Genomic DNA, 20,901 nt, shown 5'->3' with positions numbered 1-20,901 from the left:
CTGTTAAAGTTAGAATGTAGTCTGTTTCTATTTTTATTTCTTAGGTAACCAACTTTGATCTCTATGCCTGCTACTTATAATCACTTAAAATCTGTCTTTCTGTAGTTAATCTTTATTTGTTTTAGATTTTATATGTATATAAAACCTAAAACAATGTGTTTTTTTTGTAAAAGTGCTTGGGCAATCTCAGCTCAGGTTACAAAGTCTGGTACATGTCCACTTTCCTTTGAAGAAGTGGTCAATTTATTAATTAGCTTGCACTGTCCAAGGGAATCTTGCAGTGTAAGGTGGTATAATCCTGAGGTACAAGGCTGGGAGCTTGGGCAATTTGCCTCTCTGTATATGGTGCATGAGTCGCTCAGGGAATATTCATGCAATTTAGTTGGGTATATGGCTCCACATATTGATGGCTGAGTAATCACAGCATCTGGAAGAGTTTGCTGCTTCTCACTGTCATCACTGTCCAGGCTGGAGAGTTAAGGGGGCACAGCAGTCCTGCAGTTCCAGGTTGTACCCCAGGGATCCCATCACATCAATGCATCAGATTGAAGCACTGCTGTCTTCAATTCACGCAAACTGCTTCAGAATAGATCAATATTCCAAAAACAGTATTAGTGTCGGAGGAGGCTGTTGTCTCATCTGAAAAATTCAGTCACTGTTGAATGTTATAAAATAGGAATTGGACTATGTCTCCAGAAGAGTCCTATTCAGATTAGTACAGAAAAAATAAAGGTTAAATAAAAAACTATCAAAGTGGCAGACATATGGCACTGCAGTACTCAGTGCATAATTAACTGTTCTAGTAACATTTCATAGTCTATGCATATGCACAATCTGATATTGCAGGCAGAAGAATGAGCATAGCAAAAGTTCATCTTCAAAGTGCTCCCTTTGATAGTTTCAGTGAACATAGTGCTGATCCATAACTAAATTTATTACTTTCTTTTAAAACATACAGAGGCCATGGAAGATACAATGCTGGCAAATCTTTATATCTTTCTGGCTAATGACTTAGCAGAAAGTATCAGAATAAAGCAGGAATGACCTTTTGAACCACTCCCTGAGATCATATCTTTCCATATATAAGGCTACTGCAGAGCTTCATAGCTAATGCTAAATTAGTCTAACTAATCTGGCTGGGAAACACCTTCTATTTGTAGATAGTTTAATCTTGTTGTAACTGATGGTTTCCTCTTCAGTTAAAACATGTTTTTAAAAAGTTGGACAAAGACAAGACAATCCATGGGTAAGGATGTAATGACCTTCTTTCAGAGAAACTTAGATCAATGGTCTAATGCACCATATGCACTGGTAACAAAAGCTAGCTTCTGAGAAACTTCATGACATCCCAAAATATGATATGTTACTAGTCAGTTCATATTTTTTCAGATTATGATGCAATATATATAGGTGAAAAGTCTAAGGATACTGCTGTTGTCTCTTCTGTGTCTGCACAATGTCTAACATAAGGAGACTCCAATCTCAGCTGGGGCATCTAGGTATTACTGTAATTCAGATAAGAATGATAGAAAATGAATATTTTCGTCTTATTTATGAACCAAATATAAGATAATTCTTTCACATTCAACCTTTGAAATGCTGAAATTCTCATATTTAAAGACAATGAAAACATTAAAAAAATAGGACTCTCATAGCAAAGATTACACAAACAGTAGAAAATTGAGACTTTTCAGCTAATTAAAACCAATATCTATAACCTGACTATAACAGCTGTGGCAGGTTCAAGTTTCTTTGATATTCCTGAAGGACAATTAACCTTAGTTACATATTTTTTACCACCAATTATATTAATTGAGATACAAGAGCACAGTCTGTTTTCTTTGTTTCAGTAATCACTCTCAAGTGTTTAAGTCAATTCAAGAATATTTTAAAACAACAGTTGTCAAGAAATGACAATGGGAAACTAAATTTAGCTAAACCTGGAGATGAGAGAATCAGTTTTTTTTAAAAGACAGATTAAATATACAAGTTGAAAATACAGGATAACTTTTACTTTGTATCAGAATTACCAAAACTTGTAACAATCATTCAGCCAGTAGGAGGAAGTGAAATGTGTTTAACACTTTTAACTTTCCAGCCAACAGAAAAGGCATGGGAGGGGGAGGGGTACACAGAATCTAACAGGTTCTATTATATTTTTGAAGACACTGACAATGAATAAATATTTTTCAGTTTATTAAATATATCCCAAAAGGTTAAATCTGTGAAGTGTCAAATTCTTTGCATTTTTCATGCATACTTATTTTATCTTTGAATAAAATCTAAGGCAAAGTAACTTTTATTTTTAATAATTGTGAAACAACCCTTGTTTATTTTATTTTGTGTTAGTGTGTTAAAAATCAATTCTTGTATTAGAAGAACAGCTCTTCAAGAATGAATCATCAAAATATCTCAAATGAAGAAGAGTTTTATTCACTTAAATGATGTTGGAAAAGTAATGGTTGAAGGACAATAGCATGAGCACTTCCAGTTACTCAGTTCATAGGGATAACTAATTGTTCTGTAAGGTGCTTCCGAATATTAGCACAAAAGATCAGGTACAGTTACTGTCTTTTCTGACACTAACAAATCCATGCATATTCATTGTAGATACATTTCTATTAGTTATTAAATGTGTATACTTCCTGTTATCTAGAAGTATTATTTAATATTTTAGTTTATTTATTAATTATGCAGCACATCATTTTGCTTTTGATCATGATCCTGCAAATCCTGAAGAGTCTAAACGAACTCACTGAGACTATTTTTCTCCTCTTCCTCCTCATCCCTGAGGATCGCATCATGGGTATATTTTTGTTTTGTTTTTAAACAAATATCCATCACAACATACTATATATTTAAGCATAAAAAGGGGGACACTACTGTTGAAAATTTCCCCCCATGAGTCTCCAATAAATCCTGATCATGAACCAACTCTATGGGTTTGGGTAGTTGGGAGTTTTGTTAAACCCTCCACAGAATTCCTGCATCTTAGGTGCTCAAATACAGTTGTTCTTGTATATCCCTTAAAATTCTCACAATGCCTATGATGAGTGCTGTCTTCAGCAGGTCACTGATTGTTATGTCTTGCACTCCTAATATCTTCTTGAGCTGCTCATTCATACCCTTAAGGATCATTCCAATAATTACTGGGATCATCTTTGTTCTAGTTTTTCATAACTGTTCCACTTTGTGGCATAGTTCTTCACTTTTCTCCATCTCCTCTTCTTGTTTCTTTTGTATGTTTCTGTCTGCTGGAATGGCAATATCAATTAACACAATTTTGTGTCTTTTCTACAACCACTATGTCCAGCCTGTTTCCCTGCACCCTTCAGTCCGTGACAATTACCAGATCTCATAACATCTTAGCCTCTTCATGCTCTAGAGCAGCAGTAGTCAATTATTTTTTGTCAAGGTCCAAATTTTTTGGTCAAGGTCCAGACTCCAGAGAAAATAGTAATGGTAATAAGTAAATAAGATTTTGGGGTCCATTCAAAAGTGTCTGGTGATCCAGATTTCGCCTGCGTTCTGCCTACTGATTACCCCTGCTCTAGAGCACTCTGAATTTGGTGGTCATAATACCACATGGTTCATTTCAATCTGTAGTTGCCACACAGGCTCCAGTGCAGACTCTGGGCAACCTAATTGCGTCTGTTCATATATTCTCTCCCAGCCAGGCTCCTGCAGCCACTCGACACATGATCCACTGTCTCTTCCTTTTTGACACACATTCTGTAGTCCTGGGAGCAGTTATCAGTCAATTTTGTTTTGAACGTAATTAAGCCTTAAGGACTGCTCTTGTGCACTCATAATGAGCCTCTCTATCTCTCTTTTGAGGTATCCTTTTACAAGTCATGAGTTTGTTAATCTCCACTTATTCTCCACCACAGTCTGTGCATTGATTTCTGTGCAAATCTTCTGAGTCTTTTTTTTTTTTTTTTTGGCGACTTGCTCTTTCCTTTCTTTTGTTTTCTTGGGCTTAGCCTTTTCTTGTTGTCATGACCTTATGATCTTTTATTCAGGCTAACTCTTATATTTTGATATTATATTCTTAGTTGTCAATTGCTTCCTCCACATATAGCAGACCTTTTCCTCCATCACATTGTCAGATGTATATCCTGTCCATGTCTTTATTGATATTCATTATTCTGTGTATCACCCAGGAGCTTTCTTGTTTGGTTGTCAAATTTTTCTTCTCCTGATTCCCCTTGATCACTCTGGCAGTGTATCATACTTCTGATATCATTGACATATTAATGGCTCAGATCACATTATTTGAATTGAATTTTGTCCTTGGAGTAGTTCTTATTTGACAGTAATATTCTTTCCTCACTTCCTTATGTTGTAACTCTGACGGTTTTCTGATTCCAAAGTATTTGTGGGGGCCAGGTTCAGAGATATCTTGGAGAGTAACTTCATTAACTTGTATGCCATCTGATTATACCAGTTTGCTCCTCTTGCAAACTCTTACCTGCACACGTTTAGCCAAGTCAACCTGTACTTTATATCTTCACTAAACTTTTCTACACATCAATCTCTGTATCTCCTTTTGCGACCATCCATACAGTTTCAGATTGTCACTGTATAACAAATGGTTAAGTGGTAGGGTTGCTGCTCTCTGCTGATATGATAAACATCATTTATCACACAGCGTCCATGTCAGCAGCAGCAGCATCGCTACCATGAGCAACATGGTGATAAGGTATCTCCTTGAAAGGTTCCACTTTTAACTTGGACCTCATCAAAGAGAGTCCGTTCCAAGTACAGTCAAGTTGGCTGCTACAGAAAAGAAATGTTCTTTGGCTTTTCAAAAGTCTGTCCATACCCTCTCTATTTTTTTATTGTTTTGCATCTTCTGTGAGCTTCCTGTTCAACCTGAGGTGGTCTTTTGTGCTTTTTGGGATTACTGTGCAGCATTTTTGTTCAGGAAGCAACATTTAATTGTGAGCTACTATCTGACTCTTCTTTGCCAGAATTGCAGTTAGAAGTTTCCACATAGTTGGAAAACATGTGATCAACCTGTAATTCATATAATCACTGAAGCCTTCTTTCTTTTATTGTATGAGGATGGTTCTCCATGTCACCAGCTATCTTGGATATCTATTCTTCAAACATTTATTAATTTCAAGTAAACAATCATGGACACTTGGTGGGCATTTCAGCCAGAATCCATGTGCTCTCATCTGGTCTGGATGACTTCCAATTTTCCATTTCTCTCAGTACCTCATATTTATTTCTTTGATATTCCTGTATGTTGCTCTATTGTTTGGTTTTTGATTTTTTTCTCACATATTTAATCCAGTCCACTGCCTGATTATGTTGTGTATTTTTTCTTCCACTAGTGCTGAAACTCTTTCACATTATATATTGGCTCTTTATTTTTTATTGTTCTGCTTTTAACTTTGATCAGATCAAAGTTAATCTTTTAGGGTCCTTCAAGAAGAGTCTGATCTGTTCAGATTGACAGCTTCATGCTGAATGTCTTGCACACCTATGAATCATTGCAATCTGCTTCTGTTTACATTTTTCCTTCACACACACACATCCCTTTCATTCCGCTGATATTTCTTCTCCAGGGCTGTTCACTTCTGTTTTATCTTCAAATGACCTTTTCTCATATTCATCCAATGGGTTGATATCTCAGTGAAAAATCTGAATCTTCTGGGTTAACCTTTGTTTCCATGGAGGTGACTGGATGTAGGGAATTTTCTGGTGGTTCACATCCTCTGCTGGCTTGAGCTTAAGCCAATGTTGCTGTGGCATAAATTATATCACTTAACTCACTAATACTCATTGGTCTTACAGCCTCCTTGAGTGCTTCATTCATGCTTGCTGTATAGCACCCAGTTTTGCTGATCTTCATATTTCATATTTCACAGTATTGGTCCGTGCTCAGTCTCCATTACGATCTCAATCAGCAAATCATTCATATTCCCATACTTTCTTCACATGCTGTTTCACTCACATTTGTTCTCAATATATCTTCCATTTTTGGCTGCTTTTTATCCTGTATCATTGCTGCTACCAATATGTCTGCACATAGTTCAATACCACAAATCTCTCTTTTCAGGCTTCAATCTCCAGTTGTGTAAATTCTCCTCTTTGGACTAAAGCTCTATTATCTGACGAGTCCATTTCTTTCTCAGTATTGTTGTTGTTTCCTTCCAGTGTTGGAGAATTTGTTTCCTCTGGGCTCACTCTCCTAGTTTGGCCAAAATCCAATATCAGATCACTTCTAGATTTGCACTGAGTCCATTTCACTCTTTTGTCAATATCAATCTCTAGTTTACTTGTGTTGTTTAGACAATTGCATGATATTGACCTGGGGTCATTCACCTCCAACAGAACACCCTGCTGGGCAAGGAGCCTGCATTGTGGATCAGCTCTTCTCAGGACCATTTTATGCCATTCATAATAATTAGAACTTTGCCTGTACTGTACATATTGGGTTGGCTTGGCGGACTATTGCCTGCTGGGTACCAAACCAGTATTTATAGGCCTTTTGTTATTATTGCAGTAGCCAGTGAATGGGACCCTATGTGCTAAGCCTTGTGCAAATATATCATGAAAAGACAGTCCCTGCATTGAAGACCTTACAATTTTAGTATATAATGAAGGACAACAAGTATGTCTAACAAGTGGATGAAGGGAGCACAAGGTAATGGGGAAGTTGTTATAACAAATGTAATAAGCTTCAGTCGCACATACTAGCCATTGTCAAGTGTTTTGAAAGCATCATGGCAGAGGTAAGTTTTAGGAACAGATATAAAGGAGGCATATGTAATAGCTTTGTAGACTTTATAGGGAGTTCCTCTCATGCATAATGTGCAGTATGGGAGGAAGGAGGAGATTACAGTACTCAAGATATAATGGGATCTGGACCAGAGTTTTAGCATTCATAACAGAGAAGAGATGCTATATTTTAGAGACATGATCAAAGAAGTGGCAAGATTTAGATATGTCCTGGATAGAGAGAGGGCAGAGTCAAAGAGGGTGCATAGGTTATGGGCTTGCGGGAGGATGGTGTCTCAGAAAGGGGGAAAGGAGGGCAGCATGGAGATAAAAATCACAGCCTCAGTTTTGGTCATTTTGAGCTTACTTCATCAGTTGGAGATGAACAAGGAGATATCAAAAAAAAAAAACAGGCTGAGATTTTAGATTAGATGGAACAAACAGGTCAAGAAGGAAAAGTAGATCTGACTTAACATCATAAAGACAATAGTTAAAGTCATGTTTAGAATGAGATCATCAAGAGATAAGGCACACAGGGAAAAGAGGAGGAGGCCAAGACCGGAAACCTATGGAATCCCCCACAGAAAGTTGAAGTGAGGAAGAGGAGGAGTGTTTGAATAATAATGCCGTCAAAAGGATTAGAGAGGTCCAGGGGAAAACAAGAATGAACAGAATCACAAAAGCTGAGGAAGAACTCGAAGCGTGTGTGGTTACCTCACCAGTGCAGATCAGTTAGCTAAGCATTATATCGGGAATACCTAGAATAATGTATTCAGATCATAGAAAAATTGACCCACATTCCATTGGAGTTAATTACATTTAATGACATGCAACTCATTATAGATGGGGTTTCAGAGGAAACCCTAAATATGAGCATAACTGTGCTGCATAAGTAATCATAGAATTATAGAACCTTAGGGACTTAGAAGGGACTGCAAAGGTATGTAGTCTAACCCCCTGCAAAAATCAGATCATTTTCTCTTGTGGTCATTTTCAGAAAACCAGGGTTTTGTCCTTTCATCCTGGTGTTGTACAGCATGCTGATTTGGCTGTATCCCAAAGATGACTGCATCTCAATTATGTGGTATGTATATATTTTGAGAAATCTTTTCAAAATGAAAGGTGATATATAAATATAATGGGCCAGATCTCCAGGTCTGGGTCAACTCTGTTCAGAATGCCACCTAGTTCTGGAGTAACGGTGGCTTTAATCTACTTCTCTTCTCCCCTGATCCCTACACTGAGCAGAGACCAAAACAGCCCCCAGGAAAACTACTTTATACTGGCTACAACAGAGCTGCTGTACTGACCGAGGACTGAGTAAGGACTAGAGACTGAGACACTATGGTTCCAACCCTTCCTTCCCAAGATGACATAGAATGTCCCCTATTTCTGAGGGGAGGAGGGAATAAGAGTCAATGGGATGATATAGGGATGGCTGTACCACCTTCATGCAAGCCAGAGATTTCCCCCGTTGTCAGGGGATCCTCAGAATGACCTGTACCCTGTTAAGACAGCTCTCCATCATTTTGCATTGCCACAGCAAAGGGTAGGCAGGCGCAAAGTATTATCATAAACATGTTAGCAATGCCTGAGTGACTTTTCTCCTGTTGTTAGAATGTCAAGGATGGGACACAGCCTTAATTAATGTATATTACTGAGAGAAAATATTATTTTATGGAATTTCATTAGAGGAAAGTTGATGGTACTATGGTGCCTTTGAAATGTTCTTGTTGTGCCGACACAGAGCAGCATATGAAGCAACCCTTATTATAAATTAAGATCATGACAAGTTCCATTTATCCACACACAGTAGCTGTAAAATGCATTTACTTTAATGTTTCAAGATTGACTTTTTTCTGAAAGATCTGCTCTAAGACTTATTTTGGGGAAGTTCTAGGGCCAATGCTATACAGGAGGTCAGACTAGATGATCACAATGGTCCTATGTGGCCTTAGAATCTATAAATATTGTCTCTACTTTTTCATGTGCAAAAGCTAAAGTCAATTCTGCAGCTATAATTAATAGGTTTTCCTTAATTCCAAATCCCATAAATACTTGTGCATGTACTTCTCTTTTAGCCAACAAGCACTAATCCTGTGCATAAAGGTACGCTGTGTTTTCAGAATTGGAGCCTTAGTTTACAGGTGAAATTAAATCTAACACAATTTATTATATCCGTATGACTTAAGGTTCTTTTTTTCCAAATCTATCCATGGTTATTCCTAATTCTTTTTATATGATACTGGATATCATATATCTTGTGTGCTATTATTTTCCTATTTAATATTAGGCAATATTCTTAATAAGAGTTTGTGTCAGACAATTTAAGTTTAAGTTAAGCATGGACTTAAGTGCCTTGTTGAAGGAAGGAATACTTCCTTACCTCTCATGCATCCAGAATATTCTTGTACAACACATCTTGTGCCCTGTTTTCAACCAGTGGGATATGACCTCCCACATGGTTTATGGAAGGCATTCTACTCTAAGGGGTTGTGAGGCATTGAAAAATGTATTACAAACTAAAGCAAAGGAGATCCTATTCTCCCATTCCCTGCACAAACTTACCATTCAAGGACAACTATTGTCTATCAACCTCTAGAAACACACACACGAATTTTACTGCTTAGCACTTTTATCTTTAATACACCTTTTAATTTTACAGTAAATGTAAGGAACTAATGACATATAAAGATTTACCAACTTGAAAGGCAGACAAACACTGCCCTGTGTTATGATGATTACTGGGCGACTTTTTCTTCTTTCCAAATGAACAAGATTTTCTGCTACAGGTACAGGATGCTTTATAGATAAAGGGACAAAGTTGGTGTTAGGGGTACAGCTTCATTGACTTCTATGGAGTCGCACCCCTTTCTGCTGGTTCTGAATTTGGCTCAACAAGCACTCTGAGATTCTATTTTTTCTATTCTTACCACCTATGCATACCTCAATAAATAATCATTGTTCTATCTGATAGGTTAATAACATGCAAGTTCAGCTCCACTTTTGTTCTGATGTTCATGATAAAGTGTAATTTAAAGAAATAAATCCTATGAATTTTAAAATGTGCAAATAATGATATGAATAGAATTATTAATGACATTTTTATCATACAGTATAGGTATGTGAAATTAAACTGCCTGCCACTTGCAACTTAGTCTCTTTGTCTCCCTTGCCAACTGTCACTATCTTCATCCTTCCTGTCACCAGACTGATGACAGGAGGAATTTACTTACCAAGTCACAGTATGTCTGACTAATCACTGAATGCTTGTGGCTCCTAGGGCAGTTGTGGAGGTCCTCAGCCAAAGCTCACTGTATAATGAAACTTCATTATGAAATAATGGGGAAAATATAATGAATTAATAAGCGTATAACAGAAAAAATATACATGTCTACATAGTTACTATAATTAGGAAACATATTTTTGGAAGAAAGGGATAACCCACTGTTAAAATTTATTATGGGTACCTCTGGAAATAGGTGAGAAGCAGCATTACAATGATTAAAGTAGATTAGTCTGTCTGTCTAATCTTTTACTTCAGATTCCCCTGCCTGACAAGTCCTCCTCTCAGCAGCAGAGGGGGAGGAGCTTTGAGGGAGCTGAGCTCCCACAAGCCAGGGAAAGGTAGCTTGGAAACTGCTGCAACCTAGGGCCTTGGGGGGAGAGGGATAGCTCAGTGGTTTGAGCATTGGCCTGCTAACCCCAGGATTGTGAGCCCAATCCTTGAAGGGGCCACTTAGGGAGCTGGAGTAAAATCAGTACTTGGTCCTGCTAGTGAAGGTAGGGGGCTGGACTCAATGACCTTTCAAGGTCCCTTCCACTTCTAGGAGACAGGATATCTCCATTTAAAAAAAAAAAAAAGGCCTCATTTTTCACTGTGGTTGGATGATTTTCCTCTTTCTTATGTCTGCCCATAGGATGCTGAGGATACAGAAGGAGTAATTCTTTCCCCCCAAAACCTTTCCCTTCTGCTTGTTTGTCACATAGTTTTTAACCTTCCTGGGGGGGGGGGAAGGAGAGCAGAACAAAACCTCATGAGAAATGAGGAAACCGATCCCCATGAGATGGCTTATGCTTGGGCAGGATAGAGGGGAATGGTAGTTGGGGGAGGCATTATCGGGGAGCAGGTTTGAGTTCTTCGATGCAGAGGAGTGTTCCCGGCCCTGACATGATTTGGATGTGTACAGGGCATAGAGGTGCAGTGTGCTTCCATTTTAAGGTTTCCTCCTCTGTTTTTCTACATTGGGCCTGTGGTGTATGGTAGCTGCTTCTGAAGCAGTGGCAACGTGCTCCAACGGATGTTTCAACATATAGGGACAGTTGGTGTGACAGATTTTGCAACCCCATGCGATATCTTCAGGGACCATATTGTGCTGAGTTTATGAATGGTTTAAATATCACTGTGGGCAGGGGTTGTATGCAGCTCAAAGGGGTGGGGAGAGTTACCACAGCTTGTCCAGGAATCAAATACAGTGAAGTGGTGATCAAGAGGAATCACTATGTTTTTAAACAGCTCCAGAGAGGTACCACCCCCTGGAGATGCTTACATTTACTGGTTCAAACTGGGTTTTCCAGAGGCTACCAGACAAAGGGATTTTGGTATATTAAGTTTGAATTTAAACTGACATAGGGCCTTCTTTTGATTCAGCAAACAGACAGGACCTTCTTTTCAAATGGGGACCCCAACCCTTGCAAAAGGGTTGGAAAGATTTTAGCTTATTAGGGCCCCCTAGGACTGATGGGTGGCCTCTGGTGAGCTTTTAGCACTAATACAGGACCTTTTATTGTGTTTTATGTTTTCTCTCTAATGCTTGTACTCTAAGAATAAATGTATTTTGCTTTGTGAGGGCCGGTTGGTAACTGGTACAAATTATTGTAGCCCTTAGAGAAAGGATACCCACAGATACTGGACATAAGTCAAACCTGCTGAGTAAATCACAATGAGATACAGAAGGACTTCAAGCCTAAATTACTAGCCTGGATGGGGAGAGATGCAGGTGTCTGCCTGAAAGAGGTGACAGTTGAGAGTTCTGACAAGGCTGAAGATGTACAGACAGGAAAGCTAACAACAATGCTTACCAGCTACATTCACAGAGGGCTTGTCTACATTACCCACTGGATCAACGGGCAGTGATCGATCCAGCGGGGGTCAATTTATTGCGTCTAGTCTAGACGCGATAAATAGACTGCCGAGCGCTCTCCCGTCGACTCCGGTACTCCAGGGCAAGAGGCACAGGCGGAGTCAACGGAAGAGTGTCAACCATCAACTTACCACAGAGAAGACACCGTGGTAAGTAGATCTAAGTACGTCGACTTCAGCTACGTTATTCACGTAGCTGAAGTTGCATAACTTAGATCGATTTCCCCCCTCCCCCAGTGCAGACCAGGCCTTTGATGCTGTTAACTACAGCACAATTTCTCAAATGATAAATTAAAACCATTTCAAAATACGGTGCAGACTTTAACAAACTATCTGCTATCATAAGCAACAAGGCAACTTACATGATGAAATCCTTCAAATCTGTTCTCCAATGTCGAGTGTGAAATGTTGTCCATATTACATGTAATGCACATGTAATTTCTCTTGTCAGTAAGCTGTGCAGATGCAAGTTTGGTAAAGTTGATAAACTGATCAGCCACATAAAATGATTTTTTAAACGCTGCCCTAGTTGCAAACCTCGACACAGGCAGAACATTGCAAATGCAACTGAAATGACTGAAATCCGGGAACAAAAAATTGCACTTCCCCCAGAGCCAGTAGTTACTCATTGGAATTCATGGTTTCAGGTTGCACAATACTATGCAGCTCATCCGAAGTACTACTCAGTTTGTCTCAGAAGAGCTCACACTGACACTGAAAACGCAAGTTTTAACAGACCTTTCAACCCTTCAAAATGATTCTCAGCTAAACGAGGAAGTTCAGTCTGTTGCCAAGAATGACACAGGACCGATGGACTTAATCACTTTGTTGGAATCTCGAGATGTCACAATCCACAAAGTTTATAACAGAGTAATGGATGTACTGTTCTGGACTGAAGTGCAGTCAAACAAAAATCACTCTGACAACACTGAGTTAAATGCCAGTGCTCAGCAGGTGTTTTTTTGCATGGCAAAAAAGCTCAGACAATATTACTGTTATGGGGTAAAGTGAAGCGATTCAGAAAAAAACACTCAAAAGTTCAACAACTTGCAGCAGGGTTCCTAAAAGCTGTGCATATTTTTGACCCTGCACAAATGCACTTGTTGATGGTGGATTTAACCTCAATGCAATTCCTGGCTTTGACGAGAATTGTAGGCTGGAGATCCCTGCTTACAAAAATATTGTGAAAGAAGCGGACTGTATGTTGCCTTTGCTACAGTTTTGGAACTCAGTGGGAGGCAGAATCCCCGACTTCACAAGGCTAGCTCGGCCACTCTCTGACAATTCCAATGAACCCAATGGATGCAGAGACAACTGTGTCTACACACTACTCCTGGTAGAATTCTGCGCCAAAAAATTAAAAATGCTGTGCACAATATCTTAAAATTCTGCATATTTTATTTGTCAAAATAACACAATATAATCACAACTGTTTTTAATTATTTTTGGTTATTTATTTCAAAATACCTGTCAGCAAGTATGTCTGTAACAATACGGACAACAAATTTTTGACAAATCGATTCCTTACTAGGCATATTAATGCAGAACTCTGAGTAATAATTCATTTAAACTACAATACAGAACCATATTTCCTCACCCCTCAGAAGCAGTGCAAAGGCTTGGGGGATTCGGGGTTAACGGAAGAGCTGAGGGAGAGGGAATAAAATTGCTGGGAAGGAGCCTAGATGTGAATTTGGAGGGCTGTTGGGTATGGGTGGGAAAAGTATGGAAAAGGCGGTGTTTGGGGTTTTTTGGAGGTGGGGGGGGCAGAAAGGGATTGTTAGGGAACTTCCTCCATATAGACCTTGGCTGACCCCTAGCCTCTCCCATTCAGTCAGGCACATCTGCCCCTGTCCCCATATCTCTGTGTCCTCACCCAGCCACCCCCTGTCCCTATGTAGCTCTGCACTCCTGCCCCCATCACTGTGTCTCTGTACCTGCACCCAGCCACCCCCTTCCCTATGTAGCTCTGCACCTCCTCCCCATGCCCCCAGCACCTCCCTCCTCCTGTGGCCCTGTGCCTCCACTCCCATTCAGCCCCTGCCCCAGTTTATCTTCCCCCCACTAGCCCTTATGAGCCCCTGTCTGACACTCCTCTCCCCCAGCACCCCACAGCCCCTGTCTCCTGATCTGGCTGACAAGCACTGGGAAGGCAACTATTTCTCTTCCCTCCCTGGTGAGGAGCTGCAACTTTGTCCTATTGCCACACCACCCTCTGGTGGGCAAAAGGCAGAACTGCAGCAACATTTTTGCAGACGCTTTTTCTGCGCAAAACAATAGAAATCTGCAGGGCTCATTAAATATGCAACACGCTGTAGTGCAGAATTCCCCCAGGAGTAAAACACGGACAGGTGTTTTCAGAGAAGAGATAGGGAATGAAGAAAGGCACAGTTGCAGGATGCTCCATGGTCACACCTAACCACTGTCTTCAGTATGTAAAGAGGATGATCTTTTAATGCTCAGCTTTTCACAATAGTTTGAGTTACTGTCAGACAATTAATGACATTTGTAATCAGAACTTTTTTTCGCCTGCTTTTGTTAACTAAAGGGCTTTACATGTTTATATTTTGCCATTTTAAAATACATATTCATGATTTGTTACAACACTGTGAAATTTAAGATTTAAAGATATAAAACTGTGAATTTCAAGATTTTTAAAATGCTATTACCATGAAATTTATTAAAATGGACTGTGAATTTGGTAGGGCTTTAAATATAAGTGATTTATTTAGCTGAAATGATTTAGTAATGATATTCATACAAACTAAATCCATACCTAAACCTGTGTGAACTTTTTGCACACAGGCTCAAAGCATGTGAAACTTAACTAGTTTCAGATTTAAATGTAAAAGAAAATAAAAAATAAAAAAGGCCAAAGTGGTGGAAACTCTTGGGGTTGGCGAAACTTTCACCATAACTCAGAGTGAAACTTTTTGTTGTCTCTGAATAGGTGCAAACTCTTCAAGACCGACTTTTTGTACTTTTAGGATTCTTTAGTTTAAGTAATGAAACTTGTGATAGCTGCTCATTTGGTGCTGGGATGAATGAACAAACATTAGAGAGCTCATAAGCAATCTACAATGCTTATTAAAACTCAGTTTCATTTTGTGTTTCACCTTCCCCATATTGCATTTGAACAAACTAGAATTATTAAAGCAAAACTCAAGGGACATGAAACCACTCAAACTGAAACCAATGGAAAAAGTTTGTTGAAGCCCATGGGAGCCAAAAAAAATTGTAAGTTTTTCTCTCAGTTTTACTTAAGTAATCTAAACTAGACTCCATTCTGTTTCTAACTCTCAATTAAAACTGCTATGGAAAAAAGTAAACAGATGCTCTAGTGTGCTGCAGAAATTATGAAAATTCATGTTTCGTGGTCTACCTTCTGCCCTTGGGCCATATAAATCAGAATTTCTTGTTATTATGACCATATCATATACGAAGAATTTAATGGGAAGAGGGAAAGGGGAGAAAGGTGTGAACTATAAGTATTATCTAAAAATTACATTGTCAGATTGTGAGAATGCACTGCTATGAACCGGAGGAAGTTCCAAGTCATACTAGTCAAATCTATGTTCCCTGTCTCCTCTTAGTGCTTTAATAAAAAGTTAAAACAACCTACCCAATGGGAAGGAAAGATTTTTTTCACAGATGTTAGAGACATCTGATTTTTTGTGTGTGTGTGTGTGTGTGCCAAATATCATCTGAAACTTGTACAGAGAATTCCCAGACTGTGAAACAAATCTGCTGCAAGAATGTTACAGCTTGGCTTCACAGCTTTTAGAGTGAAAGTTGAATTGGAAGTGAAATCTCTGAAGGAGTGATCTTGCTTAAGGAATAGTGTAATTTCATTTTAAATACAAAATATAACAACAAACAGAGCTTTTTCAAAATAGTTTCCAGGCTAAATTAGAAAATATAAATCTCTGAAAAATATTTCAACAACCATAATTATTTATCGAAAGAAAAAACCCACAACCTAAAAACAAACTCTACTTTTATTCTAAATCTTAATAACTAGAGAAGAAAGATGGTCCAGTGTTAGGGCATTAAACTGAGATTCTGGAAACCAGCATTCACTTTCCTGCTCCACCACAGACTTCCTGTGTGACCATGGACAAATCATGTAGTCGTTTTCTGCCTCACTTCTCCATCTGTAAAATGGGGATAATAATACTTCCCTACCTCTTGGGTATTGTGAGGATAAATGCATTAAAGATTGTGAGGCACTCAGATACTATGATAATGGGAGCCTTATACATAGACAGATGTTACGTACTATAATACAATAGTTTCATGGAACTGTTATCCCTTTGTAATATCTTAGAAACACATTTTGTACAGCACCGTTGTTGTTCCTGAATATCAGGCTTATGCATAGTGAGCGTCCCAGAAGGATTCCCTGGTTTGTACTGTCCCTCACCACCCACGGTCATCTTTCTTTGAGCCTACGTAAGACTATCTACTGGGTTAGGATTTATGCAGGGCCGCCCGAGGGGGGACAAATGGGACAATTTGTCTCCCAGGCCCCGGGCCCCGCAGGGCCACCCACGAGAATATAGTATTCTATAGTATTGCAACTTTTTTTTTAATGGAAGGGGCCCCCGAAATTGCTTTGCCCCAGGTCCCCTGAATCCTCTGGGCAGCCCTGGATTTATGTACTGGGTCTTGTTCCATACTCTTCTTATGTGTGTGGGGAGCACCACAAGGAATAATATAGCAGTTGTGTGATGCATTAATGGGATTTGAATTCATAGCTTTCTGTATCTGTATTCCCTAGATTCCACGACTTAAGCATGTTCTCCCAGTTTTGCAGCGTGAAGAGATATGAAAGCACAGTAAATAATATAAGTGATTAAATACAGTATTGCATTTGAAGCTTGGGAGCTAAGAGCAAGGAACACCATAGAAAGAACTGTAAAATATATAATAGGAAACTAGAGGATTATAACTAAGGAGAAAAAAGTAGATGAAATGTCATATTAATGAATAATGGAGAGAAATAGAGGGATACAACTACTCATAATAGATTTTAAATTTGTATATTACCTGGTATTCAAGAATCTTGAAATATTTTACAACCCTAATAACCAACCTCACTGAGCTAAGTAAATTTTAAGTTCTTGAGGCAGGGACTATCTTTTCAGATTTGTCTGTACAGCACCTAGCATATTTGGGGCCTCACTGTGTTATAAATAATCATATGCATGTCATAAAAATCATGCTCTTTTTATACTGCTGAAACTGAGGCATAGGGAGTTCAAGGCTCAAATTTTCAGCAGTGTCCACTAATTTTAGGATGTCTCAGTTCTTGGGTGTTCAATCTGAGATACCTATAGCCTGATTTTCAGAAGAACGGAGGCTGCCAGTCCTATTAAAGTCCATTGGTAGGCACTTGAAACTTTAGGTTTGAATGTATTGCCCAGGGTCAACTTAGTAATGGAAAACACAGATGTTTATTTCAAAGCCCACTAGTCGAAGCAGATCACATTACCTATTACAATTTTGGTAGACGAATAGCAACAGAGTTTTAGATGGTAACTGGGCACCAAGATATGCAAATTTTTGCATATAGATTTCCCATGGTGCCTATCAAGATTATTTGGCAAGGCTATCTTCCAATTGTCAAATAAAAATTAGTGCATGTATCTATGGTGACAAAGATTGTTTAATACAGAACATTGTTTTTGCCTTTGCTCGGGTTATTATTTTTGAAAATACAATTTGATATGAATATTAATGTCAACATTTATCAGCTCCTATATTTTGGATTTGTATGGATTTCCTTCTAAATCTTGTTTGTTTTGTGTGAAGCCCACATATCTTTTTTTCATACAGATATCATACAGATTGTCTTTCAGCTAGTGCAGATCTTTTATTTTAATCCAGGATTGTGATTAACACTTTTGTGTACCTTTGAAGTACTGTCAAAAAATGTTTGCTTTCTTTAACTTCTCCTTTAGTTACAATTGATATAATTGCTTAGTTCAAACATTTCACAATAGAACTGTTTGTGTTCAGTTTGATGGTGGCTAGACATAAAAGTTGGTATTTCATAAGGCTGGTTTTGTGGTATGAGGGAAATAATCAAACAATCAATTTGTAAGAACTTACTTATCACCTTATTATGTTCTAACAGTCAACATGAATTTGACAGGATAACAAGACTTGTTAATTGATTGGAACGACTAGATGTCATATATCTAGACTTTAGTAATACTTCTGATACTGTCTCACATGACCTTCTCATAAGCACAAAAGGGAAATTTAGCCTAGAAAAACCTACTATAAACTGGGAAACTGGTTGGGAAACTGTACTCAGAGTGCAGTACTTACCCTGGCGGGCCGCGTGCCAAAGGTTGCCGAACCCTGATCTAGGGGTTACAGTGAATCACAAACTAAATGAGTCACCAATGTCATTCTGTTGTAAAAAAGTGAACATCATTCTGGGATCTCTTAGCAGGAGTGTTGTAAGTAAAATGTCAGAAGTAATTTTAACACTCTACTCAGTATTGATAAGGCCTCATCCGTATTGTGTCCAGTTCTGGGCACCACACTTCTGGAAAGATGTGGAAAAACTGGAGAAAGTCTAGAACAGCAACAACAATTAAAAGTCTAGAAAACATGACCTGTAAGGAAAGATTGGAAAAAAAAGAAAATAATTTGTTTCGTTTGGAGAAGAGAAGACTGAGGGGGGACATAAGAACAGTTTTAAGGTATATAAAAGGTTGTTATAAAGAGGAGAATGATAAATTGTTGTCCTCAGAAGATAAGGAGAAGAAATAATGGGTTTAAACTGCAGCAAGGGAAGTGGCGCAGGCCGAGGGATGTGCTGGCCGCGGCTTCACACCGCCCCCATTGGCCTGGAGAGGCGAACCGCAGCCAGTGGAAGCCGTGATCGGCTGAACCTGTGGATGCAGCAGGTAAACAAACTGGGTGCTTACCCTGACGAGCCGCGTGCCAGAGGTTGCCGACCCCTCTTGTATAGGCTTCTCCTTTCCGAAAAGCTTCCCAATTCATAATAAATCTAAATGCCTCCCCCAAACACCACTTCATCCAGTCATTGAGACCCTGCAATTCTCCCTATCTAATTGACTCTGCACGTGGAACTGGAAGCATTTCAGAGAATGCTACCTTGGAGGTCCTGGACTTTAATCTCTTATCTGGAGACCTAATTGGCTTTGGCCTCCAGGATCTCTCTCCTACCTTTCCCTATGTAATTGGTAACTATGTGTACCATGACCACTAGCTCCTCCCCAGCACTGCACACAACTCTGTGTAGATGTCTCGACGGGTGTACAAACTTCGCACATGGCAGGAAATTCACGATGTGGTTCTCCCATTCAACACAAATCCAATGATCTATATTTCTAATAATCAATCCCCCATTACTTGTACTTGACTCTTCCTAATAACAAGGGGTTCCTCCCCTGGAAAGGTATCCTCAGTGTGAGAGGATATCATGGCACTATCTGGAAAGAGGGTCCCAACTATGGGATCGTTTCCCATCATTCCAGCTTGATTTTCATAAGTAGTTCCCTTTTTTCTGGGCATTGCACAATCATTAGACTTACTTTTTTTATTAAAGTTTCTCTGTTTTTAACTGGACAATAAATAATTTCTCACACTGACAGGAAAAACAAACTTGTGATATGAGTGAGCCACAAGGGCAACAAAAATGATTAGGGGGCTGGGGTACATGACTTATGAGGAGAGGCTGAGATACCTGGGCTTATTTAGTCTGCAGAAGAGAAGAGTGAGGAGGGATTTGCTAGCAGCCTTCAACTACATGAACCGGGATTCCAAAGACGATAGACCTAGGCTGTTGTCAGTGGTGGCAGATGACAGAACAAGGAGTAATGGTCTCAAGTTGCAGTGGGGGAAGTCTAGGTTGGATATTAGGAAAAAACTATTTCACTAGGAGGGTAGTGAAGCACTGCAATGAGTTACTTAGGGAAGTAGTGGAATCTCCATCCTCAGAGGTTTTTAAGTCCTGGCTTGACAAAGCCCTGGCTGGGATGACTTAGTTGGGGTTGGTCCTGCTTTTAGCAGGCAGTTGGACTAGATGACCTCCTGAGGTCGCTTCCAACCCTTATCTTCTATGATTCTATGACATAATGTACTAATTTCTTAACCCATATCAACTGTGGGTTTTTTAAAGTATTTTATAGCTCTGTTGTTGTTTCCATGATCAAACTGAAAAACTTATTCAGCTGCTCTTTTCTGATCATACCCTGCTCTGTGGGGATCCATTTTTCACTTTCTCTTTCACATTTATGTCAATATGCTTTCAAATTCCTACCTATCTGTTCAAGTATTCATACTGCAGAGGACATGCTTCTCATTTTTGCTGAGATGAGTATAAAAGTATTAATATAGTCCTTAATCCAAGATTAATATAGTCAGACTGGACAGAGTGGCAGCTTTTCAGCATTCACTTATCATTGAGCCCGGACAACACAATATTCCCATAAATAGTACCAAATGAGATAGTAACCATGGGTGCTCATGCATTTACAATTTCCTTCACTATAAGCATATTTATGCTTTAAGTAACTGGGTCTTTTCATTTATCAAGAAACCTCCTAATCATATTTCATGGCTGACAGAGAAACCATTTTGCTAAATAAGCTAAAAATAAATAGTTTTACTCCACTCTTATATAGTTCAAATCATAGAAACTATCATAAATGTTTCTAGGTACCTCCAGACCTAGAATATTCAGAGATTATCACTCAATCCACTTGATAAATTCAGTCTTAAATGCTAAACATTACTGCTTTAGTATCGGAGGGGTAGCCGTGTTAGTCTGGATCTGTAAAAAGCGACAAAGAGTCCTGTGGCACCGTATAGACTAATAGAAGTATTGGAGCATAAGCTTTCATGGGTGAATACCCACTTTGTGCTCATCTGATGAAGTGGGTATTCACCCACGAAAGCTTATGCTCCAATACTTCTGTTAGTCCATAAGGTGCCACAGGACTCTTTGTCGCTTATTACTGCTTTAGTATTTGTTACATTGCTAA

The 20,901-nt window shown here is 39.0% G+C and overlaps 1 long non-coding RNA gene across 1 annotated transcript in view; it reads left to right on the top strand.

Annotated features, from left to right (window-relative positions):
* Nucleotides 1-20,901, top strand: part of LOC135980846 (uncharacterized) — an 80,055-nt gene that overhangs the window by 17,654 nt on the left and 41,500 nt on the right. Inside the window, exon 2 of the long non-coding RNA XR_010597746.1 lies at nucleotides 7,730-7,816. This is a non-coding gene — a long non-coding RNA (uncharacterized LOC135980846). The remainder of the gene's footprint in view (nucleotides 1-7,729; nucleotides 7,817-20,901) is intronic.

The sequence above is a fragment of the Chrysemys picta genome, chromosome 1 (genome assembly GCF_011386835.1).
Source record: "Chrysemys picta bellii isolate R12L10 chromosome 1, ASM1138683v2, whole genome shotgun sequence".
Taxonomy (NCBI): Eukaryota; Metazoa; Chordata; order Testudines; family Emydidae; genus Chrysemys; species Chrysemys picta.
The sequence above is the reverse complement of the archived record's forward strand: the minus strand, read 5'-3'. Positions and strand labels throughout refer to the sequence as shown.